The following is a 19,591-nucleotide window of genomic DNA, read 5'->3' as shown; positions in this document are numbered from 1 at the left end:
TTATCCTTGCTACCCTTCTTAAACAAAGGAACAACATTGGCTATTCTCCAGTCCTCCGGGACATCACCTGAAGATAGTGAGGATCCAAAGATTTCTGTCAAGGCCTCAGCAATTTCCTCTCTAGCCTCCTTCAGTATTCTGGGGTAGATTCCATCAGGCCCTGGGGACCTATCTACCTTAATATTTTTCAAGACAACCAACACCTCGTCTTTTTGGATCTCAATGTGACCAGGATTGCAATGTGACCCAGGCTATCTACGCACCCTTCTCCAGACTCAACATCCACCAATTCCTTCTCTTTGGTGAATACTGATGCAAAGTATTCATTTAGTACCTCGCCCATTTCCTCTGGCTCCACACAGATTCCCTTGCCTGTCCTTCAGTGGGCCAACCCTTTCCCTAGCTACCCTCTTGCTTTTTATGTACGTGTAAAACGCCTTGGGATTTTCCTCAACCCTATTTGCCAGTGACTTTTCGTGACCCCTGTTAGCCCTCCTGACTCCTTGCTTAAGTTCCTTCCTACTTTCCTTATATTCCACACAGGTTGCATCTGTTCCCAGCCTTACAGCCCTGACAAATGCCTCCTTTTTCTTTTTGACGAGGCCTACAATATCTCTCATTATCCAAGGTTCCTGAAATTTGCCCTTTTTATCCTTCTTCCTCATAGGAACATGGCGGTCCTGAATTCCTTTCAACTGGCATTTGAAAGCCTTCCACATGTCAGATGTTGATTTACCCTCAAACATCCACCCCCAATCGAGGTTCTTCTGTTCCCGCCCAATATTGTTATAATTAACCTTCCCCCAATTTAGCACATTCACCCTAGGACCACTCTTATCCTTGTCCACCAGCAGTTTAAAACTTACTGAATTGTGGTCACTGTTCCCGAAATGCTCCCCTACTGAAACTTCTACCACCTGGCTGGGCTCATTCCCCAATACCAGGTCCAGTACAGCCACTTCCCTAGTTGTACTATCTACATATTGTTTTAAGAAGTCCTCCGGGGTGCTCCTTACAAACTCTGCCCCGTCCAAGCCCCTAGCACGAAGTGAGTCCCAGTCAATATTGGGGAAGTTAAAGTCTCCCATCACAACAACCCTGTTGCTTTTACTCCTTTCCAAAATCTGTCTACCTATCTGCTTCTCTATCTCCCGCTGGCTGTTGGGTGGCCTGTAGTAAACCCCCAACATTGTGACTGTACCCTTCTTATTCCTGATCTCTACCCATATAGCCTCACTGCCCTCTGAGGTGTCCTCCCGCAGTACAGCTGTGATATTCTCCCTAACCAGTAGCCCAACTCCTCCACCCCTTTTAAATCCCCCTCTATCCCGCCTGAAACATCTAAATCCTGGAACGTTTAGCTGCCAATCAGGTCTCTGTAATGGCAATAACACCATAGTTCCAAGTACTAATCCAAGCTCTTAAGTTCATCTGCCTTACCGGTTATACTTCTTGCATTAAAACATATGCACTTCAGGCCACCAGTCCCGCTGTTTTCAGCAACATCTCCCTGTCTGCTCTTCCTCAGAGCCATACTGACCCTATTCCCTGGTTCTCCCTCAATTTTTTCATCTTCTGACCTATTGGTCCAGTACCCACCCCCCTGCCATACTAGTTTAAACCCTCCCGTGTGACACTAGCAAACTAGAGTGCCAGACTAACAACACAAACACTCGTCGGTTGTGGCAAGGCTTAAACGAGCTACAAAGCAAAGTTGAGTAGAATCTCCAGCAACAAAGCACCCCTCCCGATGAGCTCAATGCATTCCATGCTTGTTTTGAGCAGGAAGCCAAACCGATGTCACCTCCCTCAATAGCCCCCCCGTCACATTCTCAGAAGTCAGATCGGCATTCTCGAAAGTGAACCCACGGAAAGCAACGGGGCCTCACAGAATCCTTGGTCATGCACTCAGATCCTGCACGGACCAACTGACGGGTGTGCTCGCAGACATCTTTAACTTCTCCCTACTCCATACCGAGGTTCCCACCTACTTCAAAGAAAAAAACTAGGTAACATGCCTCAGTGACTACCGACCGATGGCCCTGACATCTATTATTATGAAATGCTTTGAGAGGTTAGTCACGAGGTACATCAACTCCAACCTTCCAGATTGCCTTGATCGACTGCAAGTCGCCTACCGTCACAACCTGCCCACAGCAAATGCCATCGCCCAGGCCCTACATTCACTCCTGGAGCATCTCGACAACAAGGACACCCACGTCAGACTCCTGTTCATTGACTACAGCTCCGCCTTCAAAATCATAATGCCAGCCAAGCTCCAAAACCTAGGACTTGGCTCCTCACTCTGCAACTAGATCCTCGACTTCCTGACCCAAAGACCACAAAGATAAACAATGACATCTCCACCACGATAGTTTTCAATACCAGGGCCCCCTAAATTCGGCTCCAACTCCATCCACAAGTTTGCTGATGAGACCACCGTAGTGTACGAATCTCAAACAATGATGAGTCAGAGTGCAGGAGGGAGATAAGAGAACTTAAGTGGCATGGTGCACCCCTCAATGTCAACAAAACAAAGGAGCTGGTCATCGACTTAAGGAAACGACATGTCGCCTACGCCCCTGTCTGTATGAGTGGTGCCGAGGTGGAGATGGTTGACAGTTCAAATTCCTAGGTGTAAGCATCACCAACAATCTGTCTTGTCCATTCACGTCAACACTACGACCAAGAAAGCACAACAGCACCTAGTCTTCCTCATGAAATTAAAGAAATTCAGCATGTCCACAACAACTCTTACTAATTTCTGTAGGTGTACCATAGAAAGCATCTTATCTGGCTGTATCGCAGCTTGGTATGGCAACTGCTCGGCCCAAGACTGTGACTCTATCTACACCTCCCGCTGCCTTGGGAAAACAGACAGCATAATGAAAGACCCCCCCCCCCCCCCAAACTCGGGCTATTCTCTCTTCCATCGGGCAGAAGATACAAAAGTTTAACACACACCAATAGATTCAAAAACAGCTTCTTCCCCGCTGTTACCAGACTCCCGAATGACCCTCTTAGGGTCTGAACTGATCTTATGAACTGAACTTTCTGCACATTTTCTCTATCGGTTACCACTATTTATGTATTTTCATTATATATCCTCATATATTTATCGTATGTTCTAGGTTTGCATGTATGGAGTGATCTGCCTAGATGCAGTACAATACTTTTCACTGTATCTCGGTACAAGTGACAATAAATCTAATCTAATGTACACCTAACCTTTGACCACTAAAGGGACAATTTAGCATGGCCAATCCACCTCACCTGCACATCTTTGGACGTGGGAGGAAACCAGGGCACCCGGAGGAAACCCATGCAGTGTACAGACTCACACAGTCAATCAAGGTTGGAATCGAACCTATGTCCCTGGTGCGGTGAAGCAACAGTGCTAACCACTGTGCTACCGTTGTTAGCTAAAGTTGAAGCTCATGGAATTGAAGGAGAATTATTTTCCAAATAGGAAATTAGCTGAATTAAGGGATTTAGAGAGCAGGGATAATGGGTAACTTTTTCCAATTGACACAATATGACTGGAGGTGTCCTGCAAGGTTTCATGTTCAGGTCTCAACCTTTCACTGCATTTATTAGCGATTTAGACAATGAGATAGGAAGCAGATATCTAAATTTGCCAATGACAAGATGATGCAGCAGTATAAACAATGTAAATACAAGCGTGACATCACAAAGATATTGACAGATTAAATAAATAGGCAAACTGTGGAAAATAGATTTCAATGTTTGTAAATGTGAGTCATCCGATTTAGACTTGGAAGTATAAAATAGGGTACTTCTAAATGGTGAAAATCCAGAAACAGTGGCAGCACTAAGAGACTTGGGGGTTCAAAAACACCAACCATTAAAATGTAAAAATAGACACTGAAAACAAGCAAGGATACAGGATGCTGCCATTTATAGCTACAGGAATATGATACAAAGGGAGAGAGGTCATGCTTCAGCTAAACAAAACCCTGGTTAGGCCACACCTGGAATACTGTGAACAGTTTTGGGCACCACACCTTAGGAAGTATATATTGGCCTTGAAGGGAATGCAGCATTGCTTTACTAAAATGATGCCTCGACACTTCGAAGAAATTTACCAAACCAGGATTGTATTTCCTGGAATCTAGAAGATTATGGGGTGATTTGGATTAAGTTCTCAAAATATTAAAGGGAACAGACGGTTCATCCAAATTTACCAATTTCCATTAGCTGGGGAGTCTATAACTAGGGGGCATAGTAAAAACATTTGAGCCAAACTTTCAGGCATTAAATTAATTTTTAAAAAAAATTTTAGAGTACCCAATTATTTTTTTTCCAATTAAGGGGCAATTTAGCTTGGCCAATCGACCTATCCTGCACATCTTTGGGTTGTGGGGGTGAAACCCATGCAGACACGGGGAGAATACGCAAACTCTACACAGACAGTGACCCAGTGCCGGGATCGAACCTGGGCCCTCAGCGCCATAGGCAGCAGTGCTAACCACTGTACCACCACCGTGCCGCCAACAATTAATAAACACATCTACTCACAACAGACTCACAAGGGTGGCAGGAGTTTTGAAATCCCTTCTGAAAATTGCAATTTACACACTAGGGGCGGAATTCTCCGACCACGCAGATCACGGCACGCCGCCGGGACGCAATTCTCCGCAATGCGGAGAATTGGCACCATCGGCGGTGGCATGGCCGGCGCGGCGGCGGTTGGGGTATGGTCGGGGAATGCACCGACTCTCCGGCCCGGGCCGGCACGCCGATTCTCTGGCCCGGATGGGCTGAGCGGCCGTAACATAAAGCCGAGTCCCGCCGGCGCCGTTCTATCCTGCTGTGGGCTGGCGGGACCTCGGCATTGAAGGGTCCCAGTGCAACTTGTGGGGGGTCCGACCCCCCGGTGGGGGGGGCCTCCGTAGTGGCCTGGCCCGCGATCGGGGCCCACCAACTGGTGGGCTGGACTTTCTGCCCCCCGGCCTCCTTTCCTCCACGCTGGCTCCTGTAGCCCTGCGCCATGTGGCGTCGGGGCCACCGCGGGGAAGAAGGCCACTGCGCATGCGCTAGTTGGCACCGGCTCAACACTGTTCAGGCCAGGATCGGCAGCTGGCACGGCGGAGGCCGCTCCAGCGCCGTCCTAGTCCCCTGTGGACAGCAGAATGGGGTCCGGCATCGGCACTTAGCCCCCGTTGGGAGAATCCCGCCCTAGATCAATTGCTCATTTTAAAACTTAGATTCAGAGATTCTTGTCAGCCAATGTTATTAAGGGATATGGGACAAATGCAGGTATATGGAGTTAGTTAGTAGATCAGCAATGACCTCATTGAACAGCAGAACAGACTCAAGGAGCTGAATGGCCTACTCTTATTCCGATGAAGTTTGGGGGATGCTGCAATAGAGAACACGATACAATGGATTTACACAAGCAAGGTGCCACAAGCACTAACAAGGCAAAAACCACATAATTTGGTGATGTTGGGATTCAAAATATTAGCCAGAACACCAGAGAACTCAACTAGTACACTACAAATAGCGCCACAAGATCTTTTACCTCCATCTGAAAGGGCAGACGGGCCTCCATTTGATATTTCATCTGAAAGGTGTAATCTCTGACAATCACTTCCTCAAATGACTATAGGTGTTCAAATCTCTGGAGTGGGGTTTCAATCCAGCTTTCTAACTTAGAGCCAAGAGTGCTATCACTTAGCATGACAGGCACGTGAAGAAATATATGCTGTTGCCATCCAACTCCACTTCCACACAACTTAGTCAGACTGCTTGTCTGACATCCAAACTTACTTGAGCCAGAATTTCTTCTTATTAAACATTGAAAAGATTGAAGCGATTGTCTTGAATCTTTGCTACAAACACCATCCCATAGTCTTCCCTGGCCACTATCTTAGAGTGGACCTGACTGTACACAACCTTGGTATTCTACTTGACTCAGTTCAGTGCCCACTCCCACATCCCTTCCATCGCAACGACTCCCAATTTCCACCCATGCCACATCACCTGTCTCCACCCCCATCTGTTTCTGAAACAATCATCCGTGCTTTTATCCTTAGTTGAAGAAAAAGGAAGTCATATCAGAAGCACTAATATGAAAGCTGCATCATCCAAACTGATGCAATGGAGGCAGAGAAACTGGGAATAGAGTCCTTCCAGGAAGCAGGATATGAGGCATTGTAGTCAATGTATCTGTGGGAGTCAGTCAGCTTAGCGTGAATATTTGCTGATTGTTTTAGTCTATCCCTCCTCTAGAGAGACAAAAACCAAGGAAGAGAAAAATTGGAGATAGACATAAAGACCAGGAGGGGTGAAAATGGAAGCAGAGAGCAGGAAATGACACCTGAACAGATAAAGCGTGTTAAGGCGACAGCTGGACCCAGCGTCATTATAATTAATGATACTGAATATAGTTTGACAGAGGTAGCTGAATAATAATTATTAGTAATAACATATTTTAGTCAATTCAGTCCTTGATATTTTGGTCAGTCAAAAGTTATGTTCTTCCGCAACCAATTCCGTATGCAGTCATGCTGATGCCAGAAGTGACTTAAATAATGTTAAGAAACTTGATAGTAGGACTACACAGAAAAACTTGAATAAATAAAAGAAACTTCCAGCCACTTTTCCGACAACCATTAATTGAGGTAGGGGTTGGTGTGGTGAAATAAGAGGGCAGGTATCACATTGCATATAAATGAGTATTTGTGCAAGAAAGGAGCCACTGGACATTAATGATCTTCTACCCAGCTTCAGTGACTTATACTGGATCATAGAGCATGTAGATTTATGAGCACTTCACCTGCATTCTGATACATCTATCGCATTCAAAAAACATTATGAACAGTGAAACGAATATTTGATAAACATGAAAGTACACAATTTATATGATTGGAAAAACTGTTAAAAGGGAATTTGTGAAAATAATTCAACTTCAGGCACTCCCTTGTTTTTGGGAGCACAAGGGAGCAATTAGAATCACTCAATTGTTTTGTAATGCATTGTCAGTCATTATCCTATCCGCATACGCTGATTCTCCTGAGATGGTGAATAAAATGAACAAAGCGCCTGAAAGGTAATCCATTTGTCAAAGTACTATGAAACATTCATGATTGATGATTCAGTGCATGTGACAATTGTAATATTAGGGCCCTGCTGCTGGAAAGTTTAACCTTTTTATTCATTCACAGGATGCAGGCGTCACAAGACCAAAATGTATTACCCTCTGCTAAATGGCTTTGAGGTGGCAGTGAGCTGCCTCTTGAACCACTACAGTATGCGAGATAGGTGCACAAGGTGCACCTAGTACTGTTAGGTAGGGAGTTCCACGATTTTGATCCAGCAACAATTAAGGAACAGCAATATGTTCAAGTCAGGATGCTGCATGAATTGCAGGTGGTGGCATTCCCATGTGCTCGTTTCCCATTTCCCTTGGAGATAGTTGACATTGCGAGTTTGGAGAGTGCTGCTGAAGATGACTTGACAACTTGTTGCAGTGCATCGTGCAGATGATACATACACTTGACAGGTCTGGTGCAATGGTAGTGGAGGCAGAGTGTTTGAGATGGTGGATGGGTTGCTGATGAAGCAGGTTGCTTTGACTTGGATGATGTAGGGTTTCTAATTGTTATCCTGGAAAGTGGGTGTATTTCAATCACACTCCTGATCTGTTATTGTGTACAGTAAGAAGTCTTACAACACCAAGTTAAAGTCCAACAGGTTTGTTTCGAATCAAGAGTTTCAGGGCACTGCTCCTTCCTCATTCACCCGAGGAAGGAGCAGAGCTCTGAAAGCTAATGATTTGAAACAAACCTGGTGGACTTTAACCTGGTGTTGTAAGACTACTTACTGTGTTCACCCCAGTCCAACGTCGGCATCTCCACATCATGTTATCTTGTAGATGGTGGAATGGCTTTTGGATGTCAGGAGGCGAGCTACAAACCACAGAATTCCCAGCCTCTGACCTGCTCATGTAGCCACGGTATTTATATTGCTGATCCAGTTATGTTTCTGGCCAATGTCAGGCTCCAGGTGGTTGTTGGTGGGGAAATTAGTGATAGCAATGCCACTGAATGTCATGGGGAGGTGACTCTTGATGAAGATGACTATTTACTTGGCAAGTACAATTCATGCCACGCAGTGCCATTTATGAGCCCAAGCCTGAATATTGTTCAGGTTTTGCTCAATGCAGCCATGGATTATTTATTTTTCTGAATAGTTGTGAATAGAACTGAACACAGATGATCAAAGATCATTCCCACCTTAATGTTGGAGCAAGGTTAGTGATGGAACAGTTGAAGTTGGTTGGGCCTAGGACACTGTCCTAAAGAATTCCTGAAGCAATGTTCTAGGGCTGTGATTATTGGTCTCCAAAAGCCTTAGTGCAAGGTCCAAACAGGAGAGTAGAGTTTCCACCTACAGCCCCACTCCTCCTCATTCCCCCCCCCATTGATTCATTTACTTCAATTTTACTGGCCTTGATTATAATAATAGCCACTCCCACAGCACCTCCGGAACTCTTTTGTCAATGCTTAAACCAAAGCTGCAATGAGATCTGGACCCAAGGGTCCTAATGGAACCCAAATTGAACTCTGGTGAGCAGCTTATTTTAAGTAAGTGCTACCAGATGGAAGGTGTCATCAGCAGTGCTACCACTTTGCTGATGATTGGTGGGGCAGTTAAGTGGCAAGGCTGAGTTTGTCATTTTTGTGGGCTCGACATGCCGGAGTAATTTTGCACTCGGGTTGATGCCAGTGTACGATCTGCACTTGAACAGTTCGGCTATGGGTGCAGCTTTGCACATCAGCAGGTAAGTTATTGCTGTATCCATTCACTCAGCCAATTTCTTGATATCACATGGAAGTAATTGAATTGGCTGAAAAATTGAATCTCTGATAACAGAGATCAATTTTCCCTGCAAGTTGCAGCACAATCAGGAATCTGCTGCACTGGGAACAAATAGGTCACGCACAAGCCATGGTCCTATTAAAATGTGAGCATGCACGGCCAGTACAGACACGATGGGATGAATGGCCTCTTTCTGTGCCATAACAATTAAAGTGTTAATCAGTAGAAGTTTTCCTTGCCCACGTCTGACTGGGTGCCATGAGACTGCATGGTTCTGGAGTCAATCTTGAGGACTCCCAGGATCACTTCCTAACTGTATGATTCTGTGCTACCACTTCTAGTGATTCTATCTTGCTGTGGGTAGGACATGAACAGGAATGGCAATGGAGGAGGTTGGGCCTCTGGCTCAAAGATATGACCATCACATTCTTGCTCGACTAGGATGTGGGACAACTCTAAAGTCCCCAAGAGGACTTTGCATGATCAACTAGGCCGAAGGTACTTTTGTATGCAATACCTAGGATTGATGCCGGGTGCCAATCTGGTGTTAGGACATGATCAACAGAGTTTGAATGTGGAAGCCATGGGTGCTTTGGAATAGTCAAATATAGAGCTCAGCAGTGGATGGCTGGAGTTAGGTGATGTTATGGAGGTAGATGCAGGCAATCTTAGTGATGGCATGATGTGGTTGGAAGCTTATTGCAGGGTAAAATATGACATCTAGATTACAAACAGATTCATCCTCAGACAACTGCAAGGGAGAGGGATGGAGCTGGTGGTTGGGAAATGCAGATTGAGGCAGGGACCAATGTCAATGGCCTTGGGTTTCCCAGTGTTTAACTAGAGGAAATTCTGCTCATCTAGTATTAGAAGTCAAACAAGTAGCCGAACCATTTCGAGATAAATGGAAGTGTTGAGACCCGCTGTGATGAAGTAGAGTTGGACATCGTCGGAATACATGTACTGTGATTTTGGATTATGTTGTAGAGAAGCGGCCTGTAAATGAGAATAGACGAGACCAAGGACAGACCCTTGAGGAACACTAGAAGCAATGGTGTGGAACTGGGAAAATAAACCATTGTGGGTTAATCTCGGACTACGATTAAGAATTAAACCAGGCCGGTCTAGTCCCACGTAACTGAATGATGGAGAAGGCTGCAGTGAGATCGAGGAGGAGTCAGGTCCAGAAGGAAGAGGGGAAATAGTTTGCTTTTGTCACAGAATACAAGTTGTGCATCTGCACCAAAGGCAGAATCCTCATTGCATTTATATTGGTTAGTTTCTCGTTGTGATTGTGATAAGAAGTGGCATGTTGCTTGACTGGAAGATTTTTTTAAAGGATCAGTGTGAATGTGAAGTTGGATTTGAGACAGACCAAGTGGCAACGAGACAGAATGTGAGGGAATGAAAGGAGAGAAAGATGTACAGATGCAAAATTTTGCAGCATTAAAGTGAGTGTTTGGGTTGAATGTTGGGGAGAAGTGAAGAAATCGGGATAAAGAGGAGGAAAGTTAGCGATTGCTAAAGTTTGGTGAAGATTGCATAAAACAAGGTATCACTAATAATGGGAGCAGGTTCTGACATCTGGCATTACTGTGCCAGGATGCAAATGCAATATTGATTGTGGGTTTTGGCAGTATTGAGAAGGTGTTGCTTTAGGAGTAATTGAGCGTGTCTTTGGGTATGGTAGATTTTGGAAGGTTAACTTCTGGGAATGCGGTCATAATTTGTGGGGGCCTCGAGCATGGAAATATTGGATATAGTGGGATATATGTGTTATTGAATTCCGAGATCTTATGGCAGAGTGGCAGTGTCACTACCTCCGAGGCAGAACCTTGGATTCGAGTCATCCCCCCTGATGGCCAAGGAAGGTGCAATCATGCTGCAGCCAAAGAGGTTGAACATTAACTTGCAAATCCTTCCAACATTTGCAAACGACAAGCAGTAAGAATGGGGCGATTCCTGGTCAGCCATACGATGGTAAGAAAGTTGGAGCCTCTGCCATCACTATCCATAGCTCCAGGCTACAATAAAGGTACCTGTTGCCACAGCAACTTGGACTCCCAGAGTGAACTGTAACGCACCACCACCACATATTGGGTAGAAGGATTGACCGGACATTTGGAAGCAGTGCAACCGGGTAATTAGTACACAGTAGAAATAGCTTTGGGGAGGACAATCTGAAACACTGGAAGAGGAGTTCCAAGGCATGTTGATAATCTGAGGGGTATCAGAAAATTGTCAGTACAGAGGAAAGAGAAAAGAAAAGAGAATGACTAACAACAAAGCTGTGTCTGGTGGGTTTCCTCCGGGTGCTCCGGTTTTCTCCCACAAGTCCCGAAAAGACATGCTGTTAGGTAATGTGGACATTCTGAATTCTCCCTCTGTGTACCCGAACAGGTACCAGAATGTGGCGACTAGGGGATTTTCACAGTAACTTCATTGCAGTGTTAATGTAAGCCTACTTGTGACAATAAAGATTATTATTTTCAGATTTATCCATAGTAGTGTCCTTAGTTGGCCATTAAGGTTCTTGCCACGTTTTAGATGGAAAATTACCCAATATACAAAATATCCATTGTAAAAACCTGAAGAATTTGGACCCTGATTTTTGTCTGCGAATCTGGTGGTTGGGAGGGATGGGTAAATAGTTAATGGAATGGTGGGACTGTCCTATCAGGAGAAATTGAGGAGACAGTGTCTATATTCTTGAGTTTAGAACAATGAAAGGCGATCTCACTGAAACCTTCAAAATTCTTAAGGGGCTAAACACGACAGATGCAGTAGTTTCACCCGGCTTGGGTTGGGTCGGGGTTGTGGTGGTTGAAGATGGTCAGGGGAAATCTACAACAGGGGGACACAATCTCAGAATAAGGGGAAAGCTATTTTGGAACAGATAAGGAGGGCTCTCTCCACCAGGGTAGTGAATCTTCGGAATTCTCCACCCCCAGAGGGCAATGGAAGCACCCCAAGGGCCAAGGAAGCCCAATCATTGTGTATGTTCAAGGTAGAAATTGCTAGATTTCTAAATACTAGTGACAAAGGTTATGAGTAGAGTACGGGAAATTGACATTACGGGAGCCGATCAGTCATGATCGAATTGAATGGCAGAGCAGGATCCAGGACAGAATTGGCTACTCCTGCTCCTATGTCCTTATGCTAACTCACCCATTATCCATCATGGGCAGACATCAGGACTAAAGCTCTATAAAAATAAAAGTTCTAAGTGTCTATTGCAGATTTCATTATATTGAAAAGAAAACACAAAACCCATTTACTATATTTATATTACTTCACCTTACCAAATCCTTATAACAACAAGCACTGGATTTAATCGTCCAACTTCAAAAAAAGTGTGTATAACCATATGCAGCAGTCAAACTGTGAAATAGTTGGAACCCTGCTCTGACATGCAACACTAATCCAGCAACAGAAAACCTTGGGCTTTTCTCCATAGACAGAGTAAAATAGCAAGCAATATTTCTTTTTAAAAACACTCCAGATTTTCATTTTTCCAAAAGATTTAAACGACAGCACTTTTAAATGCTTTTACAGCTTCCTTTCATAGCTCCCCGGGCAGGGTCTCTTTGGAGAGGTCCCCCTTGGCAGTTGGTTCGGAGAGGTCTGTTGACAGTTCCAAATCAGCTTGATAATTGATGAATTTATGCACTTTTTACACACATACCTACTTTTAACAATTTGAAAGGGCACCTGACTTCCACCAAAGGTGCCCTGGGACCAGATCCAAAGGGCTACTTTACCACTCCAAATGGTATCTAGCCAACTGAAGCTACAAAGTTCATACCTGCTTTTATCGGATCTCTTTTGGGTTTCATACATCTAAGCTACCAAAATCCAACTTGGACATAGGCATCTGATGATTTCAACAGACAACTGCCTCCGTAAAACGTGAATGTGTGAACTCCACCCCATTCCCAGCCCTGTGAAAATGAGAACTGCTGTGTTAGCAGGTGGGATTTACGATGTTTGGCAGCTGCCACCATTTTCACCATGATGAAGAGGCTCTCCGTCATGGTGAAAATTTGGGCCCAGGTCTTCAATCTTTGTTTCTCAAATATTTGCTTTCTGCAAGCTGTGATATGTCACAAAAAGGCTGGTATTTCAGTAAGACTGGCAAGCTATATTCAACCAAAGCTTCAATGTGAAACAGTACTGCTGTAATTTCATGCTAACAAAGATATTTGATGATGCAACAGATTTTCAATTCTCATGAGGAGACATTAATTGCAAATTCTGGGAATGCGAAACAAGAAGAAATTGCTAGAAAGATGCTTCTGCTGTAACAGCATCGGAAATATTTTAAAAGCATAATTTTGAGCTGCATCCCAAAATGTTAGCTTATGCTTTCTTTTTCCACATGTAAATACACTAGATTAATTTTCATTCTTTTAAAAATTCATTTACGGGATGTGGGCATCGCTGGTTAGACCAGCATTTATTGCCCATCCCCAGTTGCCCTTCATTTTCAATATTGATAATAATCTTAATTGTCACAAGTAGGCTTACATTAACACTGCAATGAAGTTACTGTGAAAAGTCCCTAGCCACATTCCGCCACCTGTTCGGGTACACAGAGGGAGAATTCAGAATGTCTAATTCACCTAACAAGCACGTCTTTCGGGACTTGTGGGAGGAAACGAGAGCACCCGGAGAAAACCCACACAGACACTGGGAGAACATGCAGACTCCGCACAGATAGTGACCAAAGCCGGGAATCTAACCTGGGACCCTGGCGCTTTGAAGCAACAGTGCTAACCACTGTGCTACCATGCCACCCCAACGTTGGTATCATATTTAGCATAGGCACTAATTTGTAGTTATTAACATTTGCCTTCGATCCCTTTTTTATTTAAACTAAGAAATCTGGGTCAAGGTTCAACATCCATCGCGTTTTTATCACTGCCACAATATTTACTTTTGCTCTGTCAGATGACCAGTTAACAGGCGTTATGTGAAAGAGTTGAGCCAAAACCCGATAATTACTTACTTACGCATTTAAAAATTAAGCACCCATAAAGAGTCAGAAACATAGATCCCATTATATCAAGCATTCACATCATGATTAGTAGCAGTGTTACAGTCCAACAGGATAAATGTTCACACCTGGACTACCTCTATCACAAACATGCCATGAATGGAAGACATGGAGCAGAAGCTACTCCTCTGACAATATGAGGAAGTTAAAAAATAATCTAAACTGTTATTTTATTTATTGGATTCATCAGGTAGAATGGCATAAGCAAAGGCCCGGAACAATCTCCTCTCACCAGAGATCTTAAACTGCGGCTTTAGGTTATCTAAATGCTTGATAAAATAACAAATGTTCATTGTCTGATCATTTTGCTTTAGATTACTAATAACAGCTGATTACTTCTTTTCTCCGTGATTCATTAAGAATCAGTAACTATTTAGATATACACTGTTTTTAATGTAATGCGGCTACAGTCCCAGATGATTACAATTCCAAAGTAGCTGAAATGTTATTGCCAATTATTGGTATTTCACCAAAAGGAGTTGCTCCGCAAGTTTATCCAGACAGTAGTCGAGGTGTACAGATCAGAAAGGTCACAAGTTTTATCGCCATCAAATTACGCGATAGGGCAAGTAAGAAGAACGTTACAATTATTCTCATCCTTCCAAAAGCTGGAGAAGGAAAATATATATTTCAAGGTTTACATTTCTGAATGCCAATCAGCAACTAATGGAACCATAAAAAATAGTTTACAGAAAAAGGAGAGGACAGTGGCTTAGTGTTTATGCTGGTTCTTTGCAGAAACATTCAAAACTAATCCCAAGGCCACATTCTCTCCCCACAATCCTGTATTTTCCTCAACTTCAAAATATTTACCCACTTTTTCTTCAAAGGACGCAATGACCTCTGTTCTCAAGCAGCCCTCTTGACAACCCTTGCTGGAAGTGCCTGTGGATAACAAATAAAGACATGAATGCGACTTTACCCCAACAAGGAGTTGATGCCTTTATAAAATTATATACATATATATAATATATCACACACATATGAAAATGTGCTTTTTTACTGTTTCAGCCAATACGGCTTACACCACTCAATATTAAGGCAATAATGTCACATTGCGAAGAGTACAGTGTAAAACATCCAATATTTGCCATGACACATTTTCAAATTTTAAGAATATAGATTACTGCCTTGTAATTCGCAGAACTATCTAGCTTCCCCTTAATACCTGCACTACATCGACTGGCCTTATTGAAAAGATAACAATTATAATAAGCATTAGCAGTGATTAGGTTATTAATAAGTGTTCATTTAGCTTCATTCCAAAATCATGTCATTTAGGATTTTTGTTAACCAATTCATATCTTCCAACTTTCCCATCCACTCATAAGTCTGCCATTTATGGCTTCCGTATTGCCTACAACAGTAGTGGACTCGCCAACATTAAGAGCATTTAAATGGTCATTGGATAAACATATGGATGATAATGGAATAGTGTAGATGGGCTTTAGATTGGTTTCACAGGTCGGCGCAACATAGAGGGCCGAAGGGCCTGTACTGCGCTGTAATGTTCTATATTTGTAAATTTTATTAAACGCATCCAGTGGCAGTTGGTCAGACAATATACACACACAATGCACATACTGTCAGTGGAGGTAAACCAATTATTTTGGAATAGAGCACAATGTGATCTTGAGTGAAGGTGGAGGTTTTCCCTCATTAACAAGAATACATGTTGAACAGGGCTACTAAAGTTCATGAAGCACTGCTCTTTTTAATTATTCAATTGACATAATAATGATCAACAGCATGACACATTTGGGGCAGCACCGTAGCATTGGGGATAGCACAATTGCTTCACAGCTCCAGGGTCCCAGGTTCGATTCCGGCTTGGGTCACTGTCTGTGCGGAGTCTGCACATCCTCCCAGTGTGTGCATGGGTTTCCTCCCACAGTCCAAAGATGTACAGGTTAGGTGGATTGGCCATGCTAAAATTGCCCTTAGTGTTGGGTGGGGTTACTGGGTTATGGGGATAGGGTGGAGGTGTGGACCTTGGGTAGGGTGCTCTTTCCAAGAGCCGGTGCAGGCTCGATGGGCCGAATGGCCTCCTTCTGCACTGTAAATTCTATGAACTCCCCATTAGACTCTATTCTCATATTTAACTATATAGTCACCTACATTGGGCTAACATTACTCTGGGATAAGTCAAAACATTTCAATCCAATATTTATTTTCTGTTGAAGATTTAGGTTTAATTTTATGCCAAAGTTATGAATGTCATTCTCCATTTTAAGGGAGACACCTTAAGTCAAGTACAGAATGCAAGATAATACCTCTGGCCAAAACAGTGCTTTTGTATTTCACATTTAAGAAAGAGGGAGGTGTTGAATATATTGCTTCAAAGCTCCCTGAAAGTTAAGGAGAGATGCAATAAGCCATAAATGTTTTGATAGGGAAGTTTCTTAGTGTGTGGCCTACATAATTGCAGATAATCACTAATGGTAGAGTAAGAGACACCTTGTTGTTGGATAGCCAGAGGACACAGGTTCTGCGCTTGAGGAAATAGTTAACCGATTACAGAAAGCATATTCATACTACATCAGAATACTACTATATCAGGCTGTGAATGCAACGGCTGCACAATATAACTTCTAAATCAGAGCATCGGTGTTAATGGACTATGCCAGTCTCATGCTCAAATTCTGCACTGATTACTCCATGTAATCTACAATAAAGATCTACAATACTGTTCGTAGATACACAAAATTGCTTTGTAACATGGAATTTTGATACTGTATTAGGCTTCTTCTACTGTACTAGCTTCATGTACATCACCCCAATTCTGTAAGGATACATTTATACTTCAGACTCAAATTATCAACAGCTGTTTAAGAAATCCTAATTCTACTTCAGATGCTGTCTACAGCTAGAGTGAATAAAGCTTTAAATGTGTTTACAGCATCTTGGAATCTGAACCACTGAAAATAAGGTACTTACCTTCCAAGAGGAACATATTCCATAGTCAATGAAAGTTACATTTGGATAGCACACAGTACTTAGAGATAAAAACAGAGTTAGTTTCAAGCCGAAAATGACTGTTCTTCAAAACTGTCATACTCAACTTGAAATGTTGCCTCTGCTCTCTCTCTCCACAGTTGCTGCCAGACCTGCTGAGTATTGTCAGCACTTTCCAGCATCCAGTGTTTTTATTTTATTTTAGTATCTAGGATGACTATCTTGTGTCACATATTCTTAGACAACATGCAATTAAAGTGTTGTCCCATATTCAGAAAGAAGCATTCCAAAACACATGCACCTTGGTAATGCCCCATAGTTCATAAGTATTAAAGATAAAGCATCAATAAACTGACAAAATGCAATCATTGCATTTTTGTTAAGTCTTCTGGCAAAAACTTTGCAGTTTTGTATAGTAGTGCACTAGAGCCAAATGAGAGTGAAGAATCCAGGAAAACACAGGCAAGGTGAGCTCTACTTCAAACCACATCCATTGGAATCAGTCATGTTAATTTAAAGTTTCAAAAGCACCTAAACTTTGTGAAGACATAGCTTTAAATATATCGCAAACATTTAAAAAAAAAAAACTTACTAATTACAAGCCTTCAATTATGAAAATGTGTAATCATATAACAATGATGTTTATCTGTCAAATCATTATAATATATTGTCCATAAAAACACTGCTTCACAAGAGTTAACAAGATATCAATCAGTGTTTAAATGGACCAACAGAATTGTTTTGGCATAGTATTTGGAAATCATAATTTAAGTATAAACAACCTTGAGTTACACAATTTGAAACGTTGTGAAATAGTTTTACAGGATATGCTGAAGGCATTTTTCATTTTATTGGCTAGAAAAGTACTAGCTTTGTTTTAGCTACATTATCTATGAAAAAGAAGCACGTTTTATTGACTACTGTACCTTATCTCCCCAGGATACAAAAAGTATTTGGACATAATGCCTTTTCCAAAATACAAATGAAATGGTCTGAAATCACAACCCACCAATGACATGTCTCTTCCTCCCTCCACCATCACCAGACAACACCAAATTGAGCACAATATTTAATTTGGAAAAAGTTGCAATTTTTAAAGCAAAGATTTGACAAATAAGCTACTTACAGTATAATTATGCTCATTCAGCATAAATCATAACTTTGTGAAATGAAACTTCGCGTTAGAATAAAAATAATGGATTCGAAAATATTTAATTAATAACTAATCACATTTGCACTTTCGGGAACTAAAAATAGCTTTTAGTCCACCGCATACTGTACAATAAGCTGCACCACTGTAACTACTTGGAAACCATACAGCACAATAGCAAATATGCTAACATTAAACAGACGAATGGCCAATCTGTCCGGAAACCAGGACCACTTCAGTCTGACTTCCATGAATTGTGCTGGAAGTGGGAGAAAATACAATCACAGCAATGAAGGAAATAAGAAGTCATGGACAACACACAAAAAGCCACATTGAAATAAAAACTTACTTGTGTCGATTTTTTTTTTCTCTTTGTCGTTGCTGTGTAAGAAATGTGGAGTTAGAGCGTGTCTCGGAGTGCAGCAGTCATTCCCTGCTTGTGACTCTCGTTCAGCGCTGCACCACAGACACTACATTGCACAATGCACCCACTTTCTGGGAGCTTTAACAATGACGTAATTTCTTTCCGAGCGGAAGCGCGAGCTGGAACAGGGGCGCGGTGCTCGCCGGGATTGTAGTCCTCCCTCCCTCGCCTGCGCACTATCATCCGGATGTGTTTGTTTTCACGGGGTCTTTGTTTTCCAAGAGTTGTGCGGGCAGTGGGAGAGGAATCAAACATTCTCCACTGGTTCTCAATGGCGAAATGTCGCCAAACGCTGTCATCTTCGTGTTTTTCTTCCCCTTTTCTCTCCTTTTGCCACAGCTCGTCCTTCAGTGTCATCTTAATGTTTGAGGCCTAGACATTGAATCTTGGTTGGCTATTTAATTGCAGAGGACTTCAAGACCAGCATAATACCCTGAGAGTAGGATTTGCTAAACAAACATTTTGTGTGTCCCAGAACTGAAAATTACAGTATCATTTGCAGATCTCTCACGTTAAGAAAAGTGCTCCATGAATAGACATAAGTAGACAGGCATCAAAACATAAAGGGAGAAGTTAAGATGAATGACTAGAAGTTTAATCAAAGGTTTGAGTTTTGAGACGATTTTTCAAGGAGGAAATAAATTGGAATGTGTGGTAAACCACTGTATTGTATTACATGCCTGTGCTTGTCCCTGCTGGCTCCGCCTGTGGTGCTCCCTTCCGGCTCATGTATAAAGGTGGCTGGTCTGACTGGATCAGAGGCCAGGAGGCTTTCTGTTTATGTTCACCACTCGTCGTGTGTTCATTGATGGCATATCAATTTAATACACTAAACATCTAATATGAATTCATCACTCAAGCCTGATCGCCTGGAGCTGGACCCACAGGTAGCCGACGCCACTGCAACCTTCGAGCACTGGCTAAGCTGCTTCGAAGCGTACCTCGGATCCTTCACCGAACACTTCACCGACCTCCAAAAGACGCAGATCCTCCACGCATGGGTGAGCCCGCAAGACTTTCTTCTCATCAGGGATGCCCCCTCGTAAACGGAGGCAATAATGCTGCTGAAGGGACACTATGTTAAGTCTATGAATGAGGTGTACGCTAGGCACCTTCTTGCCACGAGACGACAACGCCCTGGGGAATCACTGGCAGAATT

General features: G+C 42.9%; 1 protein-coding gene across 3 annotated transcripts in view; it reads right to left on the bottom strand.

Annotated features, from left to right (window-relative positions):
* rab30 (RAB30, member RAS oncogene family) overlaps nucleotides 1–18,500 on the bottom strand; it is a 120,629-nt gene extending 102,129 nt beyond the window's left edge. For 2 of the 3 annotated variants that reach the window (XM_072476544.1, XM_072476546.1), the window contains exons 1-2: nucleotides 18,358–18,500; nucleotides 14,721–14,788 (exon numbers count right to left, since the gene is read on the bottom strand). The gene's annotated coding sequence lies outside the window, so the exon portion shown is untranslated. Of the gene's footprint in view, nucleotides 1–14,716; nucleotides 14,789–18,357 lie in introns of all 3 variants that reach the window. The other variant, XM_072476545.1, reaches the window with a different exon arrangement.
* Nucleotides 18,501–19,591: the final 1,091 nt, after the last annotated feature.

Source organism: Scyliorhinus torazame, chromosome 15, assembly GCF_047496885.1.
Source record: "Scyliorhinus torazame isolate Kashiwa2021f chromosome 15, sScyTor2.1, whole genome shotgun sequence".
Taxonomy (NCBI): Eukaryota; Metazoa; Chordata; class Chondrichthyes; order Carcharhiniformes; family Scyliorhinidae; genus Scyliorhinus; species Scyliorhinus torazame.
The sequence above is the reverse complement of the archived record's forward strand: the minus strand, read 5'-3'. Positions and strand labels throughout refer to the sequence as shown.